Genomic DNA, 19,138 nt, shown 5'->3' with positions numbered 1-19,138 from the left:
TGTTCAAGTAGAGATTTCTTGCCCCTTTTTCTGGTAGTGGATGTATTGCCTGTAATGTTGTGGATTGTAGGTTACTTGGCTTGGGTATCCAACTCCATATATTTTGTGGGGAGCATTTATCTACTAATGAGTTTGAAATTGATTTTTCAACTGATTTCTAGTGGAATATATTATAGGTTAATTGTTTCATGAAAATGCGATTTGGGTACTGTAAATTTTACATCCTTGAAGTGGTAGATTCATGTTGTGGGTGCGACTGATTTATTTTATTTTCCTATATTCAACAGGTACATAGTTGAGGATCAACTGGCTGTAAACTTGAAAAAGCTTGACATAGACTTGAAATGGCTTGATATCACAGAGACTTAGGAGTCACTTACCATAGGATTCTTGCAAATTTTGAAAGGAACATCAATCTATGTCATTGGTGATTCCACAAAAATTAATCAAAAAGTTGCTAAAGAACTTGCAGTTAGTCTTAGGTATGCATACCTTACATATTTGGATAATAGTAGATTTTCAAGCAAGATGGCTTAGATCACCCAATTCATAAGCAGAAGAGGGAATTTTGACATTAACAAGCAGGGATAGTTAGCTGAAAATTCTTTATCAATGGCAGAAATGATGGGGACATCCACCCCTACGAGCAGAGGAGAAAGCGTTGATGGTGCTAGGATAGGTGAACAGATAAAAGGTTCCATGATAGGAGGATTGCCTTGATCGATTGCCTTAACATCCCTAAAGTATGACAATTGTTGTGATCCTATCTTTCTTTTTAATTATCCATTTTCATGCTGAATGAAATTCTAATTCATGTTCAAACCAGAGGTTTGCACAATACTGCTTAGGTTCTCAGTTTGTAAAGAAGCAGGACCCATTTTTCAATGATCTCAACCATGGTATGATGGTTTCACTGAAAATGGCCCACAAACTAGAGATTCCCCAGATTGGAAGATCCTACGCATAGAATTTTTTTACTCTTTTTTTTTCGTTTTGTCGAATGTAAACCATTAGTTATTTCTGTCAATCTGAGGATCTTCACTGCATGGGCCATTAATAATGGGGCCCATAATATCGACAATTTGGATCAATGAATGGTAATCGCCTAGTTGTACAAACTGAAAACCCAATGGTACCTTACAAACTTTCAGCCAAAGTATTGTATAATACCATGTAAAAATCATGTTATACATATCAAAAAAAAAATGCAGCACTTCTCACAATTTCTATAAGTGGCCTGATTAGAGATTTTATCAATAAATAAAAAAATCTATCTTTGACCAAATACGTGTATCTAAAATGTATTTCCTTCAATGTCAATGGTTATAAAATTTCATGGCATTCCTAGGGTTAACATATACATGTCCTGGGTGGGCGAGTGGGTACAATGGAGCACACTGTTCCCCACAAGCTCTGTATTACAGAACCTTGTTCTGTTGTTGGTAATTGCATAAATTCCTAGCTTTTAACTTCATTTTGCAAGCAATCTCACCTTGGTGACCTAAGCTTGGCCCACATGTTTGAATGCAAGGATAAGTACTTAATAGACAATCACTCCATTGATGAGAAACTATAGTGTTGCGTTTCAAGGAAAACAAGGTGGCTCGTCTAACTAGGGTAGCATTAGGTAAGGTACTACAAGAAATTTGATTATGCATCACTTATTTCTTCTCATAACATGGGTCCTTATAATTCTATTTGCAAGTACACTTCAAAAGAAATTTGATTATGATTATGTTGGGATCACTTTGTAGGCATTTATTGCAGAAGGTCATCAAATAAGTTCCTGCTAGCTAGACAGACAGGAGAGGTTTTTTGGAACGTGGAACCTTGCACATCTTTTACATGTTCTACATAGAGATACACATGCACTTGATGTACCTGAGGCAGAACCTGATACAATTGAGTTTTATTGGTATTGTGAACTGTTTTCTGTACAGGACGAATACATATGAATGAGCACACTATTGAAAAAAATTTATTAGAATCTTATTGCAAATTTTTGTTGTTGCCAACCAAGTCTGCAAGGAATTGTAAATCAGGAAATGTTGCTGACTCTGAACAGTTCATAGGTTATGTTGTGAAAAGAAATGGTCACTTGTCTTTCTTTCTTAAACTTAAAATTCTTGGTTTTTGTTTTCCTTCTGGTAAGGTGGAATTTAAGTTTGACTTTGTTGGTCGGTGGCATTGGTCCAATTTCATAGTCTAAGCAGAAATTTTCTTTTCTTTTTCTTTTTGCTAGTAAAGCTTTGATTTGAAATCAAAACAAAAACTTTGACTTGAAATTGAAGAAACAGACCATTTTGTTGCTTAGGATTGTTTTTTATTGCTTAAGTGTTCATTTTGATGTATGCCCTTTCGATGTAGGTTGGGTACCTTATGCATATTTCCCAACGCTGGAGGAGTCATGGGCAAGTGCACAATTGACCAACAACATCAATGCGTTCAATGTACAACCTATGGAGGTGGAATTTGCATACTAACGCGCTGAACAAAATAGATATATGGGATCATCCAGAGCAAAGAATGCCAGTATAATAGAGGACAAAATGGAACCGACATCTCTACAAGGTGTTTTTTTTCCCTGTTCTCTTTTTCTTTTTCTTTTTATGCACAATCAATTTTAGGCTTTATGTATGTTTTTTTGGTAGGCTAAAAAAGAGAGAGAGTATAATATGTGTTTGCAAGGAGTATTGCCTGATATTCATGCCATTCAGTTTGTTTTATGCTTTGCATCTTCATAGTTCCATGCTTAACCAGAATCATTTCTGCATGTGAGCATTTACTAGCATTCATAACGAGGCAGGAGCCCTCAAATTGTTGTTACCTTCTTTCAAGTCTAACTTCAAAGTAATCGGTGAACCTAGTATAACAGGATTGAGTCAAACCACATCCTAGCTTGATATCTTTATAGGTCCATATCATATCAACGGAAGTATTTCTAAGAAAATAAGAACTAAAACCAAAAATAGGGTTACATTTAGAAGTGACTTGGGATTCGAGGCTTCACTCATTTCAACTACAACGTGAAATGAGTGAAATTGTTATTTTGGAGGAGAAAAGACAAACTGATAATCTACACAATGGGGCTTCAATTTTCACAACAGCCCAAATCTGATAATGCCATGTTCACTAGTGCAGGGAGACAGTTACATTACCTTAGCATGTAAGCATTGGCACGTGTATCATTCAATTATAAGATAATTAACTAACATTCACTTGCCTCTGTTTAGTAGTTGACTACGGTTGGACTATTCCAATTATCTTATCAATTTGATGCCACTAGATAAATTAATCTTTTGATGAGTAGAATGACCTGACTCTAGGACCAAGTCATCTATGTGATGAGCCCATATGAAAGATGGCTGGGACGTCATGTCACAAACATTTTTTAGATTCATGGTTCAATTCAGTTCAGGTTCAGTTCGCAGTTTGGATTCTTGAGGTGCTTAATGAATCCAATTCACTGAGCTTGGTTCACCATCAGTTGTTTTTTTCAGTTTGTAGTATTGATTTACTAAGTGTGTTTACTCTGTTAGTCATTTTGTGAAGTTTGTAGTATTGATTATTAAACTTGTTCACCATGGGACCCACTTATACAAATTGAAACCTAAAATTGTTATACCCTACTTATCAAAATCCTATTATTGACCAAATGGCTGTTTATGTCCCGATAAATCAGACACTGACTGGCAGTAACTGGAAAAAAGTTTACAAATGCTAGAATTTGCATTCGAATGCTGGAAATTGTGATCAGATTGCTAGATTTTTTTACAGTTCTGGAAAACTATTTTTCTTACAAAGGTATTTATATTGGAAATAGTCTAAGACTCCTAACAAATTAAATATAATAGAACAAATAACAATTGAAGTAAATGGATGTTCAATATCACTTTATGAGGAATCATCACAAACAACCAGTTGCATGTGAAGTTCACATGCAAGCCTGCTCATGTGCCAAAGTGTCATGTGTAGGACATCTGAGCGATGCATAAGGTGGTACTCACTATGACAATCACCTGTTGCAAAAAACAGGTCAGCCCGCTCATCAGGAAGCCACCCTATATGAAAATAATGAGCATTTTTAATTGGAATGGTTAACTATTTGATTCAACGTGCATGTCTGTCCTACCTGATCAGTGGATTTTTCTGATTTCTATGCCAGGTGGCCTTCATCTTATGCATAACCTGATCTGTCATACACATGACATGAACAGGGTTTCATCTGAAGTTCACATGCAACTGGTTATAGGTGATCATTCCTATTAGTATTGAATTGACTGTAATGATGGTTATGTCTTTGAATAATCCCCAAAAGTTCGTCGCAAGAACTTGCTCAGATGTTTGTCCAAGAGTTGGTTTTGAAAGTAACATTTGTTTAGCCTTTATCAGCAAATCTTTGGCTGACAGTTATATCATCTCATCTTTTGACACATTGCGGGTCATCTTTCCATACTCATAACTGTCCTTTGTTTATCTACAAATTTTTATTGTTGTAAGCATGGGGTCTTATTCATTTGCATATGTTGTAATGTCTCGAAAAAATCCCTACAAAGACCCGAGTACAACCTCAGGCAGAACAACACAAGGACCGCATCCTGTCGTATAATTTAGATGGGATTTAGTTAAGTACTAAATAATCCATGGATTAAGCTTGGGCCACCATTTTCATATTTGAGGAGGCCTAAAACCATGAGTATCACTGACTCAATGTCATCTTAAGACCTAAGAGAAATCTGAAGGGCCTGTCGCTCTCGGGAGTACATTGAAACTCGGTAACGAACTTAAACTGCACGTCGAGGGTCCAATGACCATGAAATTATAGGATGATGTTCATCCTGCTGGGCATGAAAACCATCATGGGAATCAAACCCAGATAGTGTCCAGAAACGTCCAACTTGAGTCGCGAGTGAAGTGCATGGGAAACGCGAATATCCTTAGAGAATGAACTGAAACTTAAGTGAATTGGGCCGTTTTCTCTCATGCAAAGTTGAGGATTTCTAACTGTTAGCTTATGACCAAACTTCACCTATGGGGAAAGGAAATTTCCCTGCACATATCTGTATAACAGTAACCCCAATTGAGTACGTACGACCGTTGATCTGACACCGGCTTTCAATGGTCGATCGGCTTATTCGATCGCACCAAAATCATGTCATAGCATGGATCCATTGTTAGGGAGTGTACCCCAAGAGATAGATGAGTTGTGGGCCTCCCTATGAGCCTATTCATCAAAAACAGTCGCCCACTGGGTATAAATTATGTATAAAGTGGCCCTGGGGCCATTTGCATCACAACTAGGCCTATAAATAGCCCTCATTTCACACTTTCTCTCCCTTATACGAATTTTACAAAACCCTAAGGAAGAGAGAGGAGAAAAGAAGAGAAAAGAGGAAAGAGAGAAGAAGGACTTTGGGAGATCTGTACAGAAACCTTCTTCCACGGATCCACACGCTAAATCACCGCCCCATTGCGCTACCAAATATCTGTTGGTTATGATTTTAGGTAAGAAATCCTAACCCTAATATTGTTGTAGAGATTTAGGATAGTTATTTGTCAACCTAGCTAACTAGTTTCATCATTTAGGTGCCCGACGTTCTATTTTGGAAATGTAGAATTTAGACCGAGTCTGAATTGAGCATTCCAATGAAAGGTACGGACTAAAAATGCTTAGGTTGCAGTTTAGCAATGCTTTCATGACAGCTAATGATTTATGTCTGTCTTGATTGCTGCCATATTGTTGTAAATACGTTGATTTCTATATGAGTTACACCTATGAACTGTGATAAATAAATGATGCACCCTATGTGTTTGTTAAAATGTCTAAATAGGAAATTGTTGATGATTAGTGCTTGTTATGATTTCTAATCTAGGATTCATCATTGTCATATGCATATAGATTTCTTGTATGAATAATTGATAAAACATATGTCGTAACTAATGTAGTCTATGTGTTTGATAAAATGTTTGAATGAGAAATTGTTGATGATTTGTATTTACAATAAGTATTAAGATAGGATTTCCTATTATCTTATGCATATGTATGTAGTCCCCTATGAAATCAACTGATAAATGCATGTTGTATTAGCATGGTCTATGTGTTTGATGAAATGCCTACATGAAAAATCCACATGGATTGCTTGTTGAATGCTTAGAAATACTAGGATTATTGAATTGTATTGTAATGGTGGACCGAGCTCTATAAATTATTCAAATATGTGGATAGCTAGCTTTAGGGAGGCTATCCATGCTTTGCACCCAATGTCGATTTGCCTGAGGTCCTCCGTAGTCGTTCACATCAGTCTAATGTAAGCTCGATCATTCTTGTGCTTGGTGATTGTATAACATTTAATAGAATCTGGGATACCACCATTACCATTGATTTAGCCTACTCATAACCATTACTGTTGTGATCCAACTAAAACTCATGAGCCGGGCATGGTGGTATGGGACACTGTAAGACCCGTGTCCTAATCCGTACCATTCTGTTAGCTTCCGCGGTCCTTCCGGTCAAATTCCGGCAACCTTCGCACCATATTCGGTGTTTGCGCACGATCCTAGGCCAGGTCCCACGCACCGACGTCGGCTTGATCCGAAAGTTGTATCATAGCGACCGCGTCGTCGCCGCGGTTCCAACGCCGTGACTTGCGCACCGAACCGATACCCAGGTAAGAAGATGCCGATCAGCGTTTATTCCGAAGAAACACCGCGCGTTGCAGATTTCGAAGGAATCTCTACACAATTAGTTCCACTAATTAACCATAAATGCAACCATACCTCAAAGTACCTCACCCATTCCCTCTTTTTCCAAAAGTCCACCATCTTTCCACCTCACCATTCCTCTTTTCTCATTTTCAACCTCAACCATCCCTCTCCTCCACCAATTTCAAACTAAACCATACCCCTCATCACTTCTTTCTTACAACCATCACTCCACCCATCCCTCCACCCATTATTTCTATCTCTCCCTCTCATTCTCTAGCAAATTTTCCAAATCCCATGAGAAATTTCACTCATCCAACACTCCTCTCTCAACTTCAAGTGTGGCCCACCCTCTCATCTCCAATCTCAACCATTCATCCTTCATCAATCTCCATTAAAAGTGAAGGTAAGGAGCTAAGGTGTCCAAGGGAGCTAGGAGAAGGAAGATAAGGTGGGTGTTTTTTTCATTAATTTAAATTTTAGGACCCACTTGTTGGTGGGACCCATTTGGATGTATGTGATTTAATCTAGAGGGCCCATAGTGGCGGGGTTCCTCTATCTCACCGTGTATCTCTCTTTATCTCTCTCATTCTTTCTTTGTAATGGTGTGGATCCCACCGATAGGTTACATCTCCTCCGTCCATCCACATCAGACGGTGTGGCCCACTCTATTATAGGTGATGATCCGCACCCTCTACTGTTGGGATGGGCCCAATGCATCTTTTATATGTGTATATATATATATGTATGATATATTTTATATAATATATGTATATATATGTATATAATATATAATATAATATGTACTTATATATATATACAATATAAGATAAATATTAAATGTATTTGTATATATATATATATATATTGGTGGGCCACATTCACGTGGGACCCACCACATTTTTGTGAAAATATACGGACCGTCCAGCGTCCCTGGACGCTGGACGTTGCAACAATGGGTAAACAAAAAAAAAAGAAAAAAGAAAGGGAGTGGTGGGCCACTCATGCAGGCCCCACTTTGATGTATATGTAAGATCCAAACCGTCCATATTGTTCCTCAACTCATTTTAGGCGTTGAGCCGAAAAAAATGAAGTTGATCCCATTTTCTGGCGGGCCGTACCATAGGAAACAGTGTTCCTACCTTCAGTTTACTCCCTAAGGCTCCTGCATATCAAAAATAGCCCGATATTGGACTCTATGGGCTTGTATCAAGCCATAGGGACCCATGGCTGGAGTGGATTTTGCGGATGTGGGCCCCGTCTATGAAAATCCGTAAAAAAATAAAATTTTCAAAAAAAAAAAAAACAAAAGAGGGAGGACGCTGCTGCTGCCACGCCGTACGGCGGGTGACGGACGGGCGACCGGGCTGGGGCTCACGGCCCCAGCTATGGGCCCCACGTGATGCGTTTCAGACATCAACACCGTGCATTTGATGGGTCCCCATATTTCAGCCGTCCACCCCAGAATTCAACTGTATATGGAACTCCGGTGGGCCATATCATTGAAAATCATGTGAAGACATACTAAAACATATAAAATCATTTGGCAGGGCCTACCTGAGTTTTGGATGTCGTTGAAACTTGGTCTGTACGGTCATTTAGATGGGACCCACATAATGGATGGGCTGGATTGTGAATCACATCTCGGTGGGCCCCAAAACAAAAAAAAATTAAAAAAAAAAAAAAAAAAAAAAAAAAAATTTTAAAAGCAGCAGCAGCGCTGCTGCTGCTGCATTGACGGGCGGCCACGAGGCAGGGACCCACGGCTCCATCCGTGGGCCCCACCATGATGTATATTTTGTATCCACACCGTCCATTTGGTGGGCCACCATTTGACATGGACCCCCCCCTCAAAAATCAGATCAATCCAGCGTTCGGGCGGCCCACATCACAAGAAAAAGTGTGAATTGAACTCTACCATTGAAACCCTTTCTGGGTCCACAGAATTTTCAGATCAAGCTGAAAATTTTTGCTCCCCTCCTCCCTGGCCCGTGTGACCTTATGAATAAGTTGGATTTCAAATGAACATTTCAGTGGGCCTTACCCAAGGTCCAAGTGACCTTATGAATAGGTTGGATTTCAAATAAATATTATGGTGGGCCCTAGGCCCATGTGGTGGAGCCATATTGATGTATTTCTGGCCATTGGGGAGGCCCACCTTGATATATATATAAGGCCCATGAGGTTAGGCCCATTCGACGTATTGGTGGCCCGATGTCGAGGCCCACTCTGATATATATAAGGGCCATGTTACGAGACCCATTGTGATGTTTTCAAAGGCTCATGGGTTATGGCCCATTGCAATGTACATAAGGCCCACTAATGCGGCCCACTTGATTTATATAAGGCCCATATAAGATGGCCCATTTGATGTATCTGAGAACTATGGGTCGAGGCCCAATGAGATGTATATTAGTCCATTGCAATGTGTGATTTCCTATGGTTGTGTAATGGTACTTTATGGCGGGCTATGCCTTGGGAACAATGTTGGTTTGACGTCCACATTGTAAGGACAATGTTGGTTAAATGTCCGCATTGTCACACTCCTTAAGGCCACTGATAGGTTCATACTTATACTCTGCAGGCCCTAGGCCCATTTCCGTGATACGCAGAGCCCATCCCTATATGCATGTTTAGTATAGATCCATGGTTCATGATCATTCGCATCATATGTATGCCTCGACGTGAGGAGTGACCGATCATAGCATATGCCTTTGAGCAGATGGCTCCCTGATAAGCAGAGTTGCCCCATATAAGTGCATGGTACATACAGATTGTTGCATGCTGATAGTGCGACTCATGCACTTGCATTAGTGTGATTGTGATTACTGTATGCCCTAGTGACATCAGGGTCATAGCCTCTACAGACACATCGTGGGTGGCTGGATTGGATACCGAAAATACTGTTTCTAGTATCGCGACGCCATAGATGTCCCCGGGTGAAAATCCCTAAACCCGATGGTACCAGAGGATGACTCCAATGTCGAGACCGAGTGGATATATGAGCGCATGAGGGCCGAATACCAGGAGGCCGTGTCTCCCACTGTGTCATGGTCGGTTGGAAAGGAGTGTGGCCTTACTCGCCCGAGGGTAGGGGGCAATACTAGGTGAGTTTGACCAGCTCGTGAATGGGTCCGCTATCGACGTGGCAGGTACAGGATATTGGGCGGATAGTGAGGTTTCTTACGCTCATTTGGACTGCGGCTAGGAGAGCGACAGTGCCATTTGGAGTGTATCAAACCCCGGTGATTATCGAATGAGAACTGTACTGATACATGTTGAGGATTGGCATGCTTGAGTTGCATCTTGCATCGCATGGCCGTGTCATGGCCGATAGCATTCATATCTTGCATCGCATGGCCGTGTTATGGCCGATAGCATTCATATCTTGCACCGCATAGCCTTGGTACGGCTGATTGCATTCATGTGCTCATCATCATGATTTTGCATCACTCTGACCTTACATTTTGAGCACGTCTATATTGCGCACACACTTACACCACCCTCTAAGCTTTCCATAAGCTTATGCACGATTGATGCGTGCAGGTGACGTCAGGACGCAGTCGCAGCCATAGTCTCGTTGTAGTTGGAGCGTGCAGCCGAGCTTCTGGAGTTCTGTTTCTTTTGTTACATTGTATTTTCCTTTTCTTTCGCATTGTACTTAAAAAGTTTTTGATCTTAGTGGATTTTGTGGTGGTGTTCTTGTGGTTATTGTTTGTGGGTTATGCTTTTGTTATGCTCATTATGATTCAGACTGATGACTTGAAATCCTCCTTGTAGTATCCCAGGATCGGAACCTGGTGAATGGGTGCCGGGATCCGAAAATGGGGTTCTACGGAGGCTGTCGGCGCCGGATTCGGCGATCGGGAATTTTGTGAGCCCGGTTTCCGAGTTCGGGGCGTGACAGACACCGTGTCCGAGCTGTCGACCTATGCTGGGGTGACATGCCTCCCCATAGTGACCAATGAGCAACTAAGACTCAGGAGCCGGGCATGGTGGTATGGGACACTATGTCCGTGCTGTCGGCCTACACTGGGGTGACAAGCCTTCCCATAGTGACCATCGAGCACTAATGGAGATGATAAGTCCTTGTTTGAATGGCCCTCATCAAATTACTCAGCCGATAGTTCTATGCCAAAGTACCGTTTGAATGACTTGGGCATGAATGGAATTGGATGACGAGCCCTTTCCTTATGTTTTTTTTTTAGTTTTATGTTAAAAGCCATCCCCTTGGAACTGAGTGATCCTACTCGGTTTGGGTGATGACCCATACAGGTTAAACCTCATACATTTAGGTATCACATTGTGCCTTTAGAATTATTGTTTTGTGAGAAAAACGGGTGACACCTAAATTTGGATCAAGGGACACTGGTAAGGAGTCGCTACGTGCAATGATGAACTATGTGATTCATATAAGGACTTGTGAGATAATGTCGGTATCCTAGCTTCGCCAATATGCTAGATGAATTCAATTTAATAATTACTTGGTGAATATAATCATTCACCACACAACATTAGTTAGGATGTGCCAAGAAGGCGTTGGAGTTGCACCGTTTTGAGGATGTGTTATCATATGCGAAATAGGTTGTCGGAGTCGCTTGTGAGGGAGCTTTGATGTGAGGGCATGCATCATTACTTGCACTCTATTTTTTGCATTAAAAAGTAATTAGGAAGTGATTGTTATGGTTGCCTTATCATTATAGTTTTGATTGACTTGATAATATGTGTAACTTTTGCCTCATAGAACCACTGAGTTGATCACTCACTCCCACTCTGGGAAGGTGTTTTAAAACACTAACTAGACTCTAATTTAGATGCAGGTGTAGATGAATTTTATGTAATGGAGCAGGACTTCTTGGATGAGGAGGAGGAATTCTCCTACTTTCAACTCTCGGGCTGGTCAATGTAGACCTCGAACCGATATGCAGGGATCACTAGGACATCTGGGCTTAGTCGAACACTTTTACATATTCATTTTTTTCATTTTGAAACAATACATGTATATATTGAACCCAATTACATATTCATACTCTGAAGGTTTTGTAAAATACCTACATGCTTAAATAAATATGTTTTAGACTTCTGCTTGCTTAATTTGATTATATCTGAAGTATGATGTGTTGTTTAGTATAATCATACGCATGCTTAACTCATTAACATGGAAGAAATCTAAATATCATCATCCATGCTGCATAAATGATGTTCTGAATCTTGGGAGTAGAGCTTTCCTCGACCCTCGAAATTCAGGGCATTACAAGTTGGTATTAAAGCATGATTTAGATTAAACAAGACTTGGGGTTATAAGCCACATGACGCACTCTAACTTAGGAAGGGGGCGATGGAATTTTGAGACGATATTAGTATCCCAAAGTTTCGCCGACAGGCGAGACCAAAAATGGTAATTTAGTCCACAATGTATGACTGAAGGACTTAGATCACGTGCAGTGACCTAAGTGGCCTTTGGGCCTTCAGTCGACGGGTTTGAGTCGTCAGTTGACGAATTTCGAACATGAGTCGGATCGAGGTGGTGCGAATACACGCTCATTGGACCATGAAAACTGGACCCTACGGGCCTAAGGACCCGAACCAAGGAGTTCATTAGGGCCCAGGGGGTCCCACGGACCAAAAATAAACACCAGGGGGGATGGCCACAACTGGCCAGGCCAGCAGGGTGTGGCGGCACCACGAGATCTGTGGCGCACCGCCAGCCCGACCAGCAGGGTGAGGCCGCGCTGTGGGATTGGCGACGCACCGCCGTCGGCAGAAAATGGTGGGTCCCTCCCACATGTGGGGGGCCCTTTTAAACCTCTCTACCCCCCTTTTTCCCCTCATTTCACATATTCCCAACCCTTTAAACCCTTCAAACCCTTTAAAACCCTCTCTCTCTCTCTCTCTCTCTCTCTCTCTCTCTCCCAAATCCTCATTTCTGTACATCCAAATCTCCCATTTTCTTTACATCCTACCCCCCTCCACCTCTATTTCTCTAAAACCATCAATTGCATATCCTAACCTTCCTTGCATTTTTTATTTCTACCCACTCACAACCCCAATCACTCTCAATCCTTCAAATCTCTCCCTTATTCTCACTCATTTGAGCACAAAACCATCCTTTTTGTGTCTCATAACCCCTATACCTTCAAATCCACTCCATCCTCGAAGTGTTTCCATCTCCATGGCCCTTTTTGAGGTCATGGCCACCATCTTCTCTATTTCGACGCTCCTTTCCCTCATGGGAAAAAAGCGATGGGCCCAGGACGAGGCTGGGCCAAGCCATCCGAGACGCTCCAAAAAGAGGACAAGTGCCGAGACAAGTGCAAGCACCGAGCGGAGGTCAAAGTGGGACCGCAACCCTCAAATCCCGATAGAGAGGTCTCTACCGGCGGGCATCGACCTCAGTAAGTTCCGTAATTGCAAGGTTATTTTCGAAGCCCATGTGGATGAAAAATTATTTGGGATGTATCCAGTGATTGACCACCTCCTGGAGAATGGGTGGGGCCCCGTGTTTGAAGGAAAAACACATACTAGTGAGTGCACCGTACGAGCCTTCTATGCACACATAAGGGACCCAACTCTTGAGCCTCTCTAGTTTACCATCCCATTGGGGAGAACAGAAACCGGGGTTGATGTGGATATCATGACCCGTATCATGGGAGTAGAGCATGGTGTTGTGCATGCCAGTGAGACTAATCTCACTAGTGGACAGGAGAGAAATCGCCGCACTCACTTTCGTTGTAGCCAACTCATCAATTGGAGGTAAGGGAATAGCCTCCCTTCGACATGTATGATAGAAGATTACTGCCCACTCCACCATATATGCACGTACAACGTGTATCCTCGATGGAGCAACCGTATAGAATGCACTAGATTTATGGTGGATTTCCTGCACCGAGTTGGACAGGGAGAAAAGGTGTGCCTGCCCACTCTTGCCTTGACCCAGATAGTTAGGACGACATAGTCTACTCGGGGGGACTCATCCCTCCCATTCAGCCGACTCATTTGCAAGATCACCCGCAACTTCGGATTCAAGCTCCACATGGACAATCTCACCCCTGTCCATTTCATCAATGAGACTACCCTCAATAACATGAAAATAAGCCATAGGCAACGCCAAGCCAGACTTGAAGAATTCGAGGATGAGATAGAAGAAGAGACCTAAGAAGAGGAAGACAGTGAAGAAGGGGGAGACTGAAGAAGGGGAACAGGAGGAAGAAGTGGGGGCTCAGGACTCCAACTAGGAGCCTCCCACTACTCGTGATGACCTCCATGACTAGGCCACCCTAGATGCCTACATGACAAAGATTGAGGAAAACTAGGCTGATTTGAAGCAGAAGTTCGAGGAAAACTAAGCCTACCTGAAGCAGAAGTTCAAGAGGATGTCCCGTACTCTGAAGACCATCTTGTGTTGCATGTATGATAAGGGAGCTCCTCCGCCTTTGCCGAAATTGAAGGATTAGTAATATAGTTCATAGTTGCTTTCTTCTTCTTTTTTTTTTTTTAAGAATAGCCTTGGATAGGCTTAGTTTGGATGCTAGGTTAGTAAGTGTTGAAACCTTTTGTTAGTCATCTTTCATGTGTTCCTTGTCATAGTACATGTAATGCCATATCATATGTAACTGTGAAAAATTTTGTTAGATGAAATACATGGAGCTCCTTTTATTTAGAAATGTGTGGAATATTTGAGAAAATTTGATGATGTTACCCTAACTCTATAAATGTTGTACCCTATGTTGTATATAGGGAATGCCTCCCAAAACTACTGGGAACATGGCACATCTCACACTTGGCAGGTTGGTTGACGGGGCCCCTCTCCCGAGCGATAGCCAAACAGACCTAGTTTGGGTCCAAGTAGTGAGACGATGTCGGATTTACAACCGGCCACTGGCCCCACAAATGGGCCAACGCCGAGGGCACCACCGGTTCTAAGTCAGAACCTTGCGTCTTCGTTGACGCCACACATGCCTCAGGCAGCCTCTCCCCTTGATAGGTTGGAGCAGATGATGCTCTTAATGTAACAACAACAACAGGTCCTGGCGACCATAGCGGTGGTCATTGCACAAAACATGAATGTGGCCCCACCGATGCAACATGTACATGCCACTGGGATAATGGCTACAAGTGGCCTATTTGAGCATTTTCAACTCCTCCGTCCTCCCGTTTTTATGGGTACTCATAGACCCGAGGAGGCCGAGTATTGGTTGGATCGCATTTCTAAGATGTTGAAGCCATTACACTATACTGAAGCGGAACAGGGCGAACTGATTACATACATGTTTGAGAAGGAGACCAGCCTATGGTGGGATGATGTCCTATGAACTATTCCCACAGAATTTGCATGGACGTGGGACGAGTTTGAGTTATGTTTTCATGAGAAATACTTTCCCCTCACATATCGTTTGAAAAAGAGGGGGAATTCCTCCGCCTCAGACAGGGGGAATGATAGTGGCAGAATATGAGAACCGTTTCACAGAGCTAGCCAGATATGCTCCTTTGATTTTGGCAAATGAGCCAATGAGAATGCGGAGATTTTCAGAAGGATTGCGGGCTGACATCCACACAAATATGTGTTGTGCTACATCCCCAACTATGCTGAGTTGGTGAACATGTCCCTGCGAGCTGAGCAGGATGGTGAACGGGTGTCCCGAACATGCATGCCAATGGGCCCAAGGCCTAGGCCCGAATTGTAAAACCGGTCATTTCATAGCAAGAGGCCGCATATGAACTCGCCTCCAAGACCAATGGCTCTGCCGGCTCAGTAGAGGTGTTCCGATCTTTGGTGTACCTACTATAATAAAGCGGGCCATTCTGACCCCTACTGCTTTACCAAGATAAGGGATAACGGCTACACGCTGCCTCAAAGGGTCAACTGCCAGCCACCGTATACTATTTCGGCCCTACCTCTACGATCTGTAGCACCGGCGCAACCATACAACTGACCTCCTGTATCCTGAAATAGGCCACCTCAATAACCTATGACAGCGCCACCTAACTACCCGCAATAGGCTTACATACATGCACTCGCCGCCGAAGCATCTGAATCAGCGGTTGCAGTACCACTAGCCTTTGTTGTCACTGCCCACATCCAAGGTACACCTGTATGCCTATTAGTGGACACAGGGTCCACTGTTTCAATGATAACATGCTCTATAGTCAAGCGATTAGGGTTGGACACTACCCCTATGACTGAGGTGAGAGTCCTTGCCATAGCAGGGACCTTCTCAGACGCCACTAAGTTTTGTAAGAGTTGCTCGATAGACTTAGGGAGCAGACTGGTGTGCATTGACCTCATTGTAACCAAGATATATCATTATGATGTCATCCTCGGCATGGATTGGCTCACCAAAATGAAGGTAAAAATCGACTGTGAAACCAGATTGGTGACTACCCATGGGCCCGAGGGCACGACCTTCACCTTCCCAGTTCAGGTCAGTTGTCCCTACAACATTCGTTGTTACGCTTCCCTATTAGAAAATTTTCACTTGGGGACATGCCAGTAGTCCAAGATTTCACGGACGTATTCAGAATGATCCCTGGACTACCTCCTTAGCACGAGAGTGACTTTACGATTGACCTTGTGCCAGGTGCGACACTTATCTCTTTACCGATGTACCGCATGCCTCCATGTGAAATGACGGAATTGAGGAAGGAGATTGATGATTTATTGGACTCAGGTTTTATATGGCCGAGCGTATCTCCTTGGGGAGCCCCTATGTTTTTTATGAAAAAGAAGGATGGATCACTGCGGTTGTGTATAAATTATCGCAGGCAGAATCACGTCACGGTAAAAAACAAGTATCCTCTGCCCAGGATAGATGACTTGTTCGACCAATTGAAGGGGGCTCAGTACTTTTCTAAGATAAACTTACAGTCCGGCTATCATCAGTTGCACGTCAGGAATGAAGACGTGCAGAAAATAGATTTCAAAACTAGCTTCAGGCACTACGAATTCCTCGTGATGCCGTTTGGACTTACGAATGCACTGACCGTATTCATGGATCTCAGGAACCTGGTGTTTTGACCGTATCTATACCAATTTGTCATCGTATTCATAGACAACATTTTGATATACTCAAAGAGTCGAAAAGACCACAAAGAACACCTGCGAGCAGTCCTTGATACTCTTAAGTAAAATCAGTTGTTTGCACAGTACCAAAAATGCGACTTCTAGAAGGAAGAAGTCAAGTTCTTAAGACATGTGGTTTCCAAGGAAGGAATTACTTCTATGGTGACCACGGTACAGGATTGTGAGTAGCCCGACTCAGTTACAGAAGTGAGGAGTTTCCTCAAACTTGCCGGCTATTATCACCGATTCATTAAAGATTTCTCCAAAATAGCCCGACCGTTTTCTCAAGTTACTCAGAAAGATCTTAAATTTGCTTGGAATGAGAAAGTGGAGGTAGCCTTCTAAGAATTAAAGAACATGTTGACGTCTACACCCATATTAGTGCTGCCAGAGTAAGGGGCTAAATATACTATTTACACCGACGCCTCTTGAGTCGATTTGGGGTGTGTACTTATGCAGGAGGATAGGGTGATCGCCTATGCCTCACGAGAATTGAGGAAACATGAAGAAAATTATCCCATTCATGATCTGGAGTTAGCGGCAGTCATTTTCGCATTAAAGCTTTGGAGACATTACTTCTACGGCGAGGAGTTCGAGCTCTTTTGTGACCATAAGAGCCTCAAGTACATTTTGACACAGAGGGACCTGAATATGAGGCAGCGTCGTTAGATGGAGACATTGAAAGACTTCAACTTTGAAGTCTCCTACCATTCGAGCAAGGCCAACCTTGTGGCCTATGCATTGAGCTGCAAGAAAACTATATAATTTGCAGCCCCACTGATGGTAGGAGAGTGAAATATGGAGTTTGTGCGAGATTTTGAAAAGACGCTAATAGTTGAGGAGCCATTCGAGTGCGTCACACACTTCCACGTGCAACCACTTATTGATAACTGAATCATTATGGCTCAGAAAGAAGATTAGCTATTGGTGAAGATGAGATAGCATGTGAGTAACAGTGAAGAATCAGAATGGAGGTTTGCGATATCGTGGCTGCTTATGCGTCCCTAACCTTCACGACTTGAGGAGAGAAGTTCTAGAGGCCGCACACAGTTCAAAGTTGGCGATGCATCCATGTAGTATGAAAATGTATCAGGATGTGAAGCGTTCGTATTGGTGGGACAACATGAAGGCCCAAATAGTAGACTTTCTGTCCCAATGCCTCACGTGCTAGCAAGTCAAGGCCAACAACGTCGACCCCCTGGTTTACTTCAGCCCATGCCCATTGCCGAGTGGAAGTGGAATTTCATATCTATGGATTTCATTTCCGCATTACCAAAGATGAGGAAAGGCTGACTCCATTTGGGTGATTATGGATCGGTTGACAAAGTCGGTCCATTTCCTCCCACTTAGAGTTTCTAATTCGGTGGATGACTTGGCAAAGCTATAAATTAAGGAGATAGTATGACTACATGGTGTTCCTCTAGATATTGTGTTGGACTGAGACACAATTCACGTCTATCTTTTGGACTCAAATACAAGAGGCGATGGGGGTGAAACTGAAATTCAGTACTGCGTTCCACCCTTAGACTAATGGGCAGACCGAGCGGGTGAATTAAATACTTGAGGACATGTTGTAAGCATCCGTGCTTGACTTCAAGGACAGCTGGGATGACTTTCTCCCATATACCAAATTTACCTATAACAACAGTTTATAAGCAAGCATTGGCATGGCTCCTTACGAAGCCTTGTATGGACGCCCATGTCGGGCTCCGCATTGTTGGACGGAAGTTGGTGAGAAGAGCTTGGTTGGACCAGATCTGGTTCAGACAACCTCAGAAAAGATAGATATTATCAGGCGTTGACTCCTTACGGCTTAGAGTAGGCAGAAAAGCTACACTAATACGAGAAGGAGACAGTTGGAATTCGAAGTTGGGGACCATGTATTCCTTAAAGTTTCCCCAATGAAAGGAGTACTCCAGTTTGGTAGGAAAGGGAAACTCACGCCGAGGTTCATTGTGCCTTTTTCAGATTTTAGACTGAGTGGGTGTAGTGGCATACCATCTCGCCTTGCTCACACCACTCGCAGGCGTGCACAACGTATTTCATGTGTCGATGCTGAAGAAATATGTTCTCGACCCTACCCATATTATCAAGTGGGAGCAAGTGCAGCTAAGGGAAGACACTACCTATCTATTGTGGCCCACACGTGTTCTAGATAGGAAAGAGCAAGTATTGCGCAATAAGGTCATCCCACTCGTGAAATTGTTATGGACACACCACACTGAGGAGGAGGCTACTTGGGAAACAGAAGCTGAAGTTCGGAAGAACTACCCACAAATCCTCGAGGAGAATGAAAAGGTACTAATTTTGGCAATGAAATTTTTCTTTAAGGGGGGTAGATTGTAATGTCCCAAAAAAATCTGTATAAAGACCCAA

Source organism: Magnolia sinica, chromosome 7 (assembly GCF_029962835.1).
Source record: "Magnolia sinica isolate HGM2019 chromosome 7, MsV1, whole genome shotgun sequence".
Classification (NCBI taxonomy): domain Eukaryota; kingdom Viridiplantae; phylum Streptophyta; class Magnoliopsida; order Magnoliales; family Magnoliaceae; genus Magnolia; species Magnolia sinica.
The sequence above is the reverse complement of the archived record's forward strand: the minus strand, read 5'-3'. Positions refer to the sequence as shown.